The sequence below is a fragment of the Coenobita brevimanus genome, chromosome 107 (genome assembly GCF_032717465.1).
Source record: "Coenobita brevimanus isolate Jiangsu-jjx chromosome 107, ASM3271746v2, whole genome shotgun sequence".
Classification (NCBI taxonomy): Eukaryota; Metazoa; Arthropoda; class Malacostraca; order Decapoda; family Coenobitidae; genus Coenobita; species Coenobita brevimanus.
The window spans coordinates 5,093,832-5,104,949 of record NC_137060.1 but is presented as its reverse complement, the minus strand read 5'-3'; positions in this window follow the sequence as shown (position 1 = coordinate 5,104,949).

Sequence of the window (11,118 nt, the reverse complement as noted above, 5' to 3'; positions counted from 1 at the left end):
GGGTTAGAGAGTTTACAGACAGAGGGTAACAGAAAGGAGACAAAGTGGGAGACGGAGGGGTAGAAAGAGACCGAGTGAGGAGATAGCTGAAGAAACAGAAGGGAACAGAAAGTTGTGGTAAAGATAATGAAGGCAGTTTAGAAAGACAGACAGGGAAGGAGAGGTGTGTAGGTAGACACAAAGGGTCGGGTGTAATCAACACAGGCAGGTCACACAACTTACCCACACCAACTTCCCGACGCTGGTGCAAGTTGACGCGTCTTTTAAGCAGTGGATAGGCACCTGGAATGTAAATACCGACCTGACGCCTATTGTAGGTGTGGTATTGCTTCTGCCAGACGATTGTTTTAGTTTGAGGGAAAGTTCGTGTTGTGAAGGAGTGAAGGAAGGCTGTATCTGAATCCTGTAGTTCAACAACACTTTTCTAAGGTTGTTTCAAGTTGTGGCATATTTTGTGAAGTGGATAGGGACCTGGTATATTAATGTCTGTTGGCCTGTTAAACCATTTTCACCCAGGGACCACTACCAGTCTGAATAAAATTGTGTCTTCTGAGCCATAATAATAATAATAATAATAATAATAATAAATGATAAGTAAAGTATGTAATCATGTTCACCACTCTTCTACACGACTCCACCGAGACCAAAAAAAGGAGACAGTAGACACAAAGGATTGGGTATACAATAATTAAGACAGTAGAGACAAAGAGAGTAGACATAAAGGTTGGGTATACAATAATCAAGACAGACAGGTCACACAACTCAGCCGTATCAACTTCTCGCCGCTGCGTAAAGTTGACGCGTCTTTTAAGCAGTGAATAGGAAACACAAATGTAAATACCACCCACACCTCTTGTTTGTATGTTTTGTTGCCTCTAACAGACATTTTTATTCACCTTAGGGGATATTTCCTGTGAGGGGGTTAAGGAAGGCTGTATGTAACCCTTGCAGTTTGAAAAGAGTCTTCCAAGGCTCCATTATTCTTATTCCCTTCATCATTATTACTTCTTTCTTCCTTCTGCTTACCATCCTTCTCTCTCACCAACACTCTCCTTACATTCATCTCTCCTCGTTTCCTCCTCCCCCCCTCACATTCCCTACTCTCACCCTTTTCATCTTCCCACTGTATCCTTCCATCCTCTCTCTCTCTCAACCATTTTCACTCCCCCTTTCTCTCCTGTTGTCCTTTTCCCTCCCTCCCTCGGTCCCAGCCCCCAAATCATTACCCACTGCACAATGCCGCCTCACCCACGAATTTACGTAAAAGTCCTGGCAGTTGGAACCCCGGGAAAAATATAAGACAGAGGTGAGAAGAAAGAGCCAATTAAAGAGAGGAGTTGGCTGGTCTGTAGCCTGACAATGGACGGTACGATGACGAGGTGCGCTGAGAGAGAGAGAGGGGGGGGGGTGGAGCTCGTTGTGTGCTTATGCATGTGGGAGTGTCACCTATTAATTCCATTCTAGTTGGAATGGCGTTTTTAACAATGTGCGTGACCAGCATTTGATTTGAATTCCCATCTTGAATGCTCAGTTGTAACAATATATTGGTAGTGGAATGCAGCGCTAATTGCGAACAAGTGCTGTGAAAAGGTGTAGAGCCGTAGTATTGTCTTATCCTGGCATCGAATTGCATGAAAATCTGGGACAAGTTAAGACAAAAAGAATACAGCAGTCAGGTGGGTAATGAAGACTTCCAGTTCTTGCATCGGCTGAATAGAATTGTCTGGTGGTAAAGGTCAGATGAGATAATATGTTATAGTGTGCTCAGCCACGGTGCTTACCTGTGTAACTTGACCTTGAGTACCGGTATTAGGTTAGTTATTCATCCAGTATCCTGGTATACAAGGCCACTGCATCATCCAGGTTACCACAGTAACCTCCCCTAGGTGTTACTCTGGGTACTACTTGCTGTACCCACCAACCCACAAAGGGTGGGTGCACACCTGAGTACACTGACGCCAGCACCAGGTTTCAAACCCTGGCGCTGATGGGTCGCCATCTTCGTATCTAGCTGTAGTTCTGTCACCGTAACTTGGCCCAGATTTTCATCCTTTTGTAGCGTATTTCGTGTAACTCAGCGACAGAGTAAGAAAAGTGTACGACTCTACATTCTTCCGTAGTGCTTCTTCGTTACTAGCATCATGGAGAGTCTGGTGTAAATGTATTATTACAACTCAGGCGTCAGGGTGGAGAGGCGGCAATTTTAGGCCAAGTTAGAGTAAAAAACGTATAGCAACACTAACTACTCGACCACCACGGCAGCAGCAAGACTATGATCTGAGTAACTTGTGTATTGGCTGACATTCTGTTCAGGCTAATATCAGGCGATTTTGTTTACCTTGGAGATATCCTAATGTGAATTTATAGTTAATGATTAATTTTTTTTTTTTTTTTTTTTTTTTTTTTTTTTATGTGTCCGACTCTGGGCATAGGCTTCACAGCCTGCTATCAAGGCCCAGCAGTCCTCCTACATACCATACACCTCTACATGTCACCTGGCGTCCATGAGCACCGTTAGTTGAAATGTATGAACCTGACCGAAAAGGGTATGACTCTCTCTCTCTCTCTCTCACGCGCACACACACACACACACACACACACACACACACACACACACACACACACACACACACACACACACACACACACACACACACACACACACACACACACACGCACCAGGTATTAATGCTGGTAATCAAGGGCATGTGAGTTGGTAGCCATTGTAAATGACCCAAACACCTCCATTTTGGCCACACACACCTTTAATGAGAGTATATTTGTCTATGACTGTTGAATGGTGGGAAGCTGTGTGTGTGTGTGTGTGTGTGTGTGTGTGTGTGTTAGTGGATGGTATTATTTTTATTAATAATCTTCGAGTTGTGGTAGATGGGGGTAATCACCATCCAGTCAACCGATATAGTGCTGCCTTTAGGTGACTCTACACTGAATACCAAGCTTTTTTTTATTTTTTTTTTTTTTTTTTTTTTTTGTTCCCCTGATGCCTGAGTCAACATATTATGCTGGGTGGTAACCATACAACCAAATGGAAGCCTGGTGGTCTAGTAAGCTTCTGTGCTCTAATAATGTTGTCCATAAGGATTTACATCCGAGGGTTGGTTGTGGTATAATGTTCACGTATGCCATTTAGGGAAGAGCAACTGGTCACTTTAAATGTGTTGACCAAGTAGCCTAGACCCAGGATGCTAAACTCCTCATATTATCGTTATTGTTATGTGTATTATCTTTTTAGTCATTGTCTAAAATTGGGGAGAATAAACTGGGAAATGCGCCACTGCATTGACGGAATGTAGTCAGTGTATCAGGTGTTGTTCAGGATTCAGGTGTGTCAGGTGTGTGGTTCAGGTGTGGTGCCCTGGGATGACAGGTGGATCCTACGTCTTCCCTCTCATCCCTTTCCACCCCATTGCCTCTTAAGTCGGCTTTTAACTCCTGTCGTCACTATTTCCGCTCTGAAGCCGGCTGGGAGAAGGAGCCGACTGTCTTTTGCCGGCTGGGGAGGCGAAGAGGTTGATCTATACTGGTGGCTGTTACGATGTATACACTCTCACCAAAAAATATTTGAACACGGGAAGCACCATTCATTTTGAAAAATGTGACCGAAGAATCACAGAATAGCTCTCCTGGTGTGTGTATATGTGTCAGTAATGTTTAGTGCACGATACTCCAGTGTAATGGCTTCATAGTGTGTCACTCCACAGTGGGGCACACCAACTATTTCCAGATGACAAGTTATGTTTTGTTCATTTCCACGTCCATCATGTCCGGTGTTGTGGATACTTTTTGGTGAGGGTGTACATGATGCGCGAAAAATTACTGCACTTTATTGTAGATGTGATCATTTGACCCCACCAGTTTGATGACGTGTTTTAGTTTATTCATGTTGCCTCCAGACGAGTTTATTCTGCCCAGGGATGATTTTGTTGACCTGGAAGGGTTAATATAGTTAGCCTTTATTAACTCTTTCAATACGAGAGGCATTTCGTATGTCAAATTTTAATAGTTTGGAATCAAAAGCTATAAAGCAGAAAATACGTCACTGGATTGACGGTGTTAACTTCTTTCCTCTCCACCACACCACACCATCTCAGTCATAGTCCCCCACTCACCACACTATCAGAGCACAAACAGTCACCAGTCACCTACATCACCACACACATCACCATAGCCGTCATCTCCCTCACCATACACCATAACTACCACCACACACAGCCACCTTCCTCACCACACACCACACCATCATCACACCCAGTACCCTTCCTTACCACACACTGCATCACAAAACTGAACCATATGCTTAACCTCCACTCTTTGTCACCATCTTTTACACACCACAATCACATCCCCTGCCTTCCCTTTATATCACGCCACAGACGTTCCCCTCTCTCACCACACACACCACACATACACCTGCCACAACCTTCCCGTCACCTCCCTTACCACAAACCACACCACAGTCACGCACATGGCTCTCCCCTCTCTCACCACGCTATTATCTTCCTCACTACACACCAACACCACTACAAACAATCACCTCCCATACCACACTTCACAACACCTCGTTTGTCATCATCATCATTATCATCATCATCATCATCATCACCATCATCATCATCATCATCATCATCATCATCTACATTACAACCACAATACAAACTCCCATCACCACCACACACAATGCCACACCCAGTACCTCCTTCACAACACACCCCAGCCACACCACAAACAGCCATCACTCATTCATCTTATCACAGACCACCACAACACTCATTCACCCTTCCCACCGTGGGCACTCTACACCATGCATCACACCACAGACAGCTCCCTACCTCACCATCACACCACAGTTCCCTGCTTCCTTTACAAAGACATCACAACCACACATAACACCTCCCTTATTACACATCACCAGCAGCAGCAGCATAACACTGACATATTCAAATCACTTTCGTAACCAGCACACACCGCCAAAATAATTTCCCTCACCACACACAACTACAACACACAGCCATCTTCCTCATCACCATAACCACCACACTTAGTCACACTTCCTCACCTGACACAGCACAATCACCACCACATCACACAAACACCTGCAGTCAAGCAACCACTCCAGCACACATCACACAACAACACTCAGACATCTTCCTTACCACAGTCACCCACAAACACTGCCACGACACCACCACTCTCAGTCACCTCCCTCATCACGCACCACACCACAGACACCACCACCACCACCATAACCATTACACTTTGTCGCGTTCTTCCACCAACCACAGTCACAACACATACTCTTACACCCCAAGCACCACAATCCCCTCCACCACAAACACCTGCCACCATCTCAACCACGTACTTCTTCCCTCACCTCTATCATTCTTTTTCTGTGTCTGGCGTCCTCTTCTCCTATTTCTCTCATCCTTCCTGTCACTTTTTATTACTCTCCTTTTCATTTCAAATTGCTCCACATGGAGTGACAAGACTAATGGTTTCCTGTAACCCAGGACACCATTTACAACGCTGGGTGGTAACCATATAACCAAATAACGGGGTGGTGTGGAGTCTACCATGGTGCCCATGTTAACTGGGTGGAGAGTAGCAAAGTGCGGCGTCCATAAGAAAACAAATCTCCACACTATTTCCCACGTCTCGCTCTGTCTTCCGTAGAGGAACATTGGTTCACTGGACGAGACAGCCCTGCAGGGACGGTCGTTTGCCTACCGTCGATGGGTCTGCTCGATCAGTGTTACTCAACAACAAGCACACATAACAGACAACCCCCTCAAGCCCCGTCCCACACCACAAACAACACTAACAGTCCCACACAAGAGCGCGTGTAGTAATGGAATCCTTTGAGTGTGTGAAAATGTTTGGGGCAGCAATTATAATGTAGGTAATTTAGGCGTCATTTCCGTGGCGTAAGAGAGTTTTGGGGGCGGAACGCTTTGCCTGCTCACTCCTTCGTAATACAGTGTCGCCGATGCGCCATAATCACACTTGTTGCACCAGCAGAGTTTGTTGGGGTTGAGAGGAGCAGAGAGCAGAGGGAATATAGGGCGTTTGCTGGCTGCCCTTTGCATTTTCCACTCCTCTGTTGTCGTTTTTCGGTCTCCTTTATCTCCTGGTTCTTTTGTCTCTTCTTTCGTTTCTTTGGGAAAGGTGGGGGGGGTACAAGGGAAAGATATTTTGGTTATTACTTCTCGTTTTCTTTCTTCATTCTTTGTCTCCTTATCTCCATTTTCTGCTTCTCATCGTCTTTAACTTTGTTATTTATTGTATTTTTTTTTGTATCTGAACCTGTAATATGAAAATCTAGCCTCACTATATTTTTTTTATTGTCCCATTTCCATTGTTTCTTTCTTTCCTCAATGGCTCATGACTGAGTCTTGGGTCCGTACTCTCGTCGGTTAAGGAAGCTCCCTAGCACTTCTTCCTTAGCGATTTATTTTTGGATACGGGTAGTTAATATCAATTTGTATATTGTATATGGTGTGTGTGATGGTACTTGAATGTTTTAAATAGCACGGAAGTGGTTAGTAAGGATCAATAAACAAAATAAATGGCTTAGGAAATGGTGTTAGGGAGCTCCCTTAACCGACGATAATACGGGCCTTGGAGTTCCGGGCTTATGGCATTTCTTTCACCATTTTTTTTTTTTTTTTAAGATTAGATTAGGAAATACGATAGTCCAGGATACGAGAGTCTGAGGATAGGCTTGAGGTTTTATTTCCTGTTATGACCCCTTACGGGATTAAGGCGTCTGGCAATAGATAGATAGATAGATAGATTGCTTCCTTCTTTTCTTTTCCTCCGTCTTGTCTTTTTCTTTTCTCCATCTATTTCTTCTCATCTGCTTTCATAAGAATTTTTGTTTTGCAAGTAGAGGATATGGGAATTTAGGAGTATAGGGGTCTTCTCATTTGTGTCCTTCTTATCTCCATTTTCTTATTCTGCAATTCTTTTCACGTGAATTTTTTGTTTTGTTTTTGAGGGTAGGAGTTTGGAGGGTCTGAGTGGAGTTCTTTTTTTATTAGTTTTTTTCGCTGTTGTTTTTCCCCCGTCTTCATTTTCTTTTCCCTGCCTCCTCTTTACCTTCTTTCATGACTATATACATATTTTGTTTGGTCTAGGGGAGGAGTCTAGCAACACCAGAATTTTGGGTTTCTCTCTCTCTCTCTCTCTCTTTCTCTCTCTCCTTCATTTCGTTTTCATACTCCGTCGCTCATAATGCAATCTGGAGGGTACGGGCTGATGGCACTTGTTTGGCGAGTATTTTTCTTTTGTTTTGAAAGTTGGAGATATAATAGCCCAGGAATATGAAGCCTTCTTTTTGTTTTCTTTAGGCTGTTTTTTTTTTTCCTCAGTTTGGTATACTTCATCTTTCGTTTTGTTTTTCGTATACAGTATTCATTTTCTGTTCCTTGTCCCCCTCCTCTGTTTTCCTGTACACGTAGGTGTTGTTTTGTTTCAGGACTTTGTAATACTGAAGGCAAGGGATATTGGACGCCTTGAAGCACTTCTGTTTATATTGATTTTTCTTGTTTTTTTGTCTTTCCCATCTCATCTCCATCATGTATATTTTTCTCGTCTTCCACATATTCTAGAGTGTGTTACCGAACTAAATAAAATCATCTGGAGGCAGCAAGAATAAAGTAAAAGAGACATAGTCGTGCTGAAGGGGATCAGTGTATAGGTTGTTGTTGTTATTCTACTTCCCTTGTCTATCTCATCGAGCAGACCTATCAACCGCAGGCAAGCAACCGCCCTGTAGGGACGTTCCGTGCAGTGAGCCGATGTTCCCATGCGGCTGAGAGCGCCTGGCCATAGTGAAGCGTTGAGATTAGTGTGAAGATTTGGTTTCTGGATGGACGCCGCATTTACTCTTACGTCTATCCACCCAGGTAACAGGGACGCCATAGCAGGCCACTTCACCTCGTTATCTGGCAATAAGGTTACCATCCAGCGTTGTAGATGATTCCTAAGTTTCAGGAAACCATCTGGCTTGTCACTCAGTGTAGAGCTACCAGAAGTGAAAAAGCAGTGTAGTAAACAGTGACAGGAAGGATGGGAGAAATAGGAAAAGAGGTGGACAGATCCTGAAAAAGAATGATAGGCATGAAGGACGAAATAGGCAGCACTACATCAAGCGAGTGGATGGTGGGCTTCCCCACCTTCCACCATCAATGAGCAGGTAAAATCAAGATGTAAAAATCATCATATAAAAACGTCAGGAGTGGCAGTTTGATCTTAATTGATATGAAAGTTTCACTGCCTTGTCGTTTCATCTGTTATTTAATGGGTCACTTGTGTATTTCTCATTTCCATTATTTTCCAGTTAGTACGCTGCTTTGTATTCTGCCTCTTCACTCCGTTAATGTATCCTTGTAGTTTATTCTTACTTCTGTCACGCGACTGTATTCAGCACAGAAGAATTCCCTGTTAGTGTAGGACTCGAGGCATTATCTAAGTCCTACAGTTCTAAAAGGTTATCTAGAAGTTGATAAAATAGTCTCTCTCGGTACTTAGTAGTTCAGTCTTGGTACCATCACACAATTGTATTCATCTTGGGAAGAAACCCCAAGCACTGTAGTGTAGTGTGTAATGAAGGCTATTACTAACTTCTCATGCAGTTCCAAAAGTCTCTAGTCTCTGTTCAGCTTAATAACATCGTCTGGTTGTAGCAAGAATAGTAGTAGTAGTACGAGTAGTAGTACCGGTAGTAGTAGTAGTATAGTAATGGTACAGTAGTAGTATAGTGGTAGTAGTCCCAGATTCATGTGTAACGTGATCCCGGTGGACTGCAGGATGATGTTCCCTCCTCCTGCATCCCACCATCTTTCTTGCGGGGGAGAGGGAATTTACTTAGACGATTGTGCAACCAGGTAGTGGAGCCGCCTGGTTATATCGGTGCCACCACGTGAAGGCGTTCCTCTCCAGCATCACGTAACCGTATTAAAGGGATTATTTAATTATCAGATTTTTACTGCTTCGTTGTTTCATGTATTCTTATTGGGTCCTTTATAGTGATCTTTTATCCCCATTATTTTCCAGTTCGTATGCTGCTGTGTACTTAATGATCCGGAAACTTATATATGTATTACAAAAATGAACAGGCTTCAAATAGCCCTTTTTCTGACATAATCAAGGCTGCTATGACGATCATTTTTTTCCTTTTTATGTACCGGTACATTTTTACGGGTTGACAATGATTTAGATCGTGATAGGAATTTATTTAACTGATATAAGTTACTGTTTTAAATCAAGTGATACTTTTTTACCTGGCTTGTGCAGAGGTCCAGTCAGCCGTCTCATGATGGGCACAAGTCTAGTGTTGTATTGCAGATAACGCCAGACGATTTAATGCAGGCCAGAGTGGGTTATAGGAGCCACGGTGTTAATACTGTTGCCATTAACCCCTTCATGGTGGCCACAACTCTAGTATTTTATTGCAGTTAACACCAGACGGTTTTATTCATCTGAGAGCGAGTGTAGGAGCCCGAGAGTGTTAATCCAAGTGGCGATTAACCCGTATTTTAAGTGTTTGCTGTCTTGAAATAGTTGATAGTGGGTTGGATGAGGCCTGGAGTGGACAGTGTAGCAGGGATAGTACCAAGTGGATAGGCAAGGAGTTAAAAGGATAGTGGTGGTAAAAAAGGCTTGAAAATAACATGGTAAAAGGAAGAGGTGGACAGGAAGAGGGAGAGGGAAGGAAAGGGAGGGAGGGGGGAAAAGGGAGAGGGAAGCTGAGAAGTGAAGGTGGGGGAAGAGGAAATGAAAGGAGGAGGTGAGGTGATAGGAGAGGGGAAGAGGATGTGAGGGGAGGAAATGGATGAGATGAGAGTGAAGGGGGAGGGGGGAGGGGATGAGGGTAAGAGATAAAGAGATGGAGAGAGGTGAGGTGAAAGAAGAGAGGGAACCAAAGAGTAAAATGGTAAGGGTTGGAAGGAAGAAGTGGTGAGAGGGGTGGGGGTGAAGGAGGAAGGAGAAAGTAATACTGGGGTGTGTGAAAGGATGGAAAAGGAGGGGGTGAGGTGTGTAAGGAGTGGGGATGAGGAGGGGAAAGGGGTGAGTAGAAAGAGTGGAGGGGGACCAGGAGGGGCAGCGAAAGAGGTGAGGGGGGCGTGGTGGAGGTGGTGGTGGTGGTGGACACTCACATATCTCAAGGTAACAGCCTGTGGGACTCCCTCGGGCACACACACACACACACACACACACACACACACACACACACACACACACACACACACACACACACTCTCTCTCTCTCTCTCTCTCTCTCTAGAACCAAAAATATTACATAGGAGTTTCTAAAGTATTTATGGGCCAGAGTAAACCTGTCTGATGGCGGTGAATGGTTGTAAATGTTTGGCAGAAAAATGTTCAGCCTTCAGCTTTGGATTTTTTGATATTTGAAAGCTAGCCGAAAAAAATACTTCAAACCTTTTGCATATGATGTCGTGTTGGATTTTGTTCTTGCTGTTTATTTACGCCTTTGGGTGCTGTAGAGGGACGCCTTCACCTGTTCACCTGGTGGCACCGATATAACCAGGCGGCGGAACTGCCCGGCTACAAAAAGTTTCTTCCAACTCCCTGCCTATCCCAAAGGTAGGAGAGTGATGGAGTGCAGAAAAGCAGCTTCATCCTGCAGTCCACTGGGTTCATGTTCAGATGAACCTGGACCACAACAATGACCACATGATTTTATTCAGCTCAGGTAAGCCTTCTCATATTCAAGGAATTAACCCTTTCAATACGATGACGTGTTTTACTTGATTTATTCTGGCGCTGACCAGGAGCCTACACGTGGTGGCGCTGAGTAGCCTGGGTGAAGCAGCTGCGGCGTCCACCCAGGAGTCTAACCTCCTCATATTTCCCTGCACCTTACTATGGAAAGGACCCTTGTCCGAATCTGGTGAAGCGCTGTGCACCACAAGGGGACGCCGGATCCCTATACGGTATAGATACTGTACTGTACTTGCAGGACGGCCCCCCCACAGAACCGGTTGCTTACCTGTGGTCGATGGGTCTGGCTGGCCAGAAAGACCGGGGTTAAGCAACAACAATAACGGATTTATTTTTGCTGTCTGCTTATGG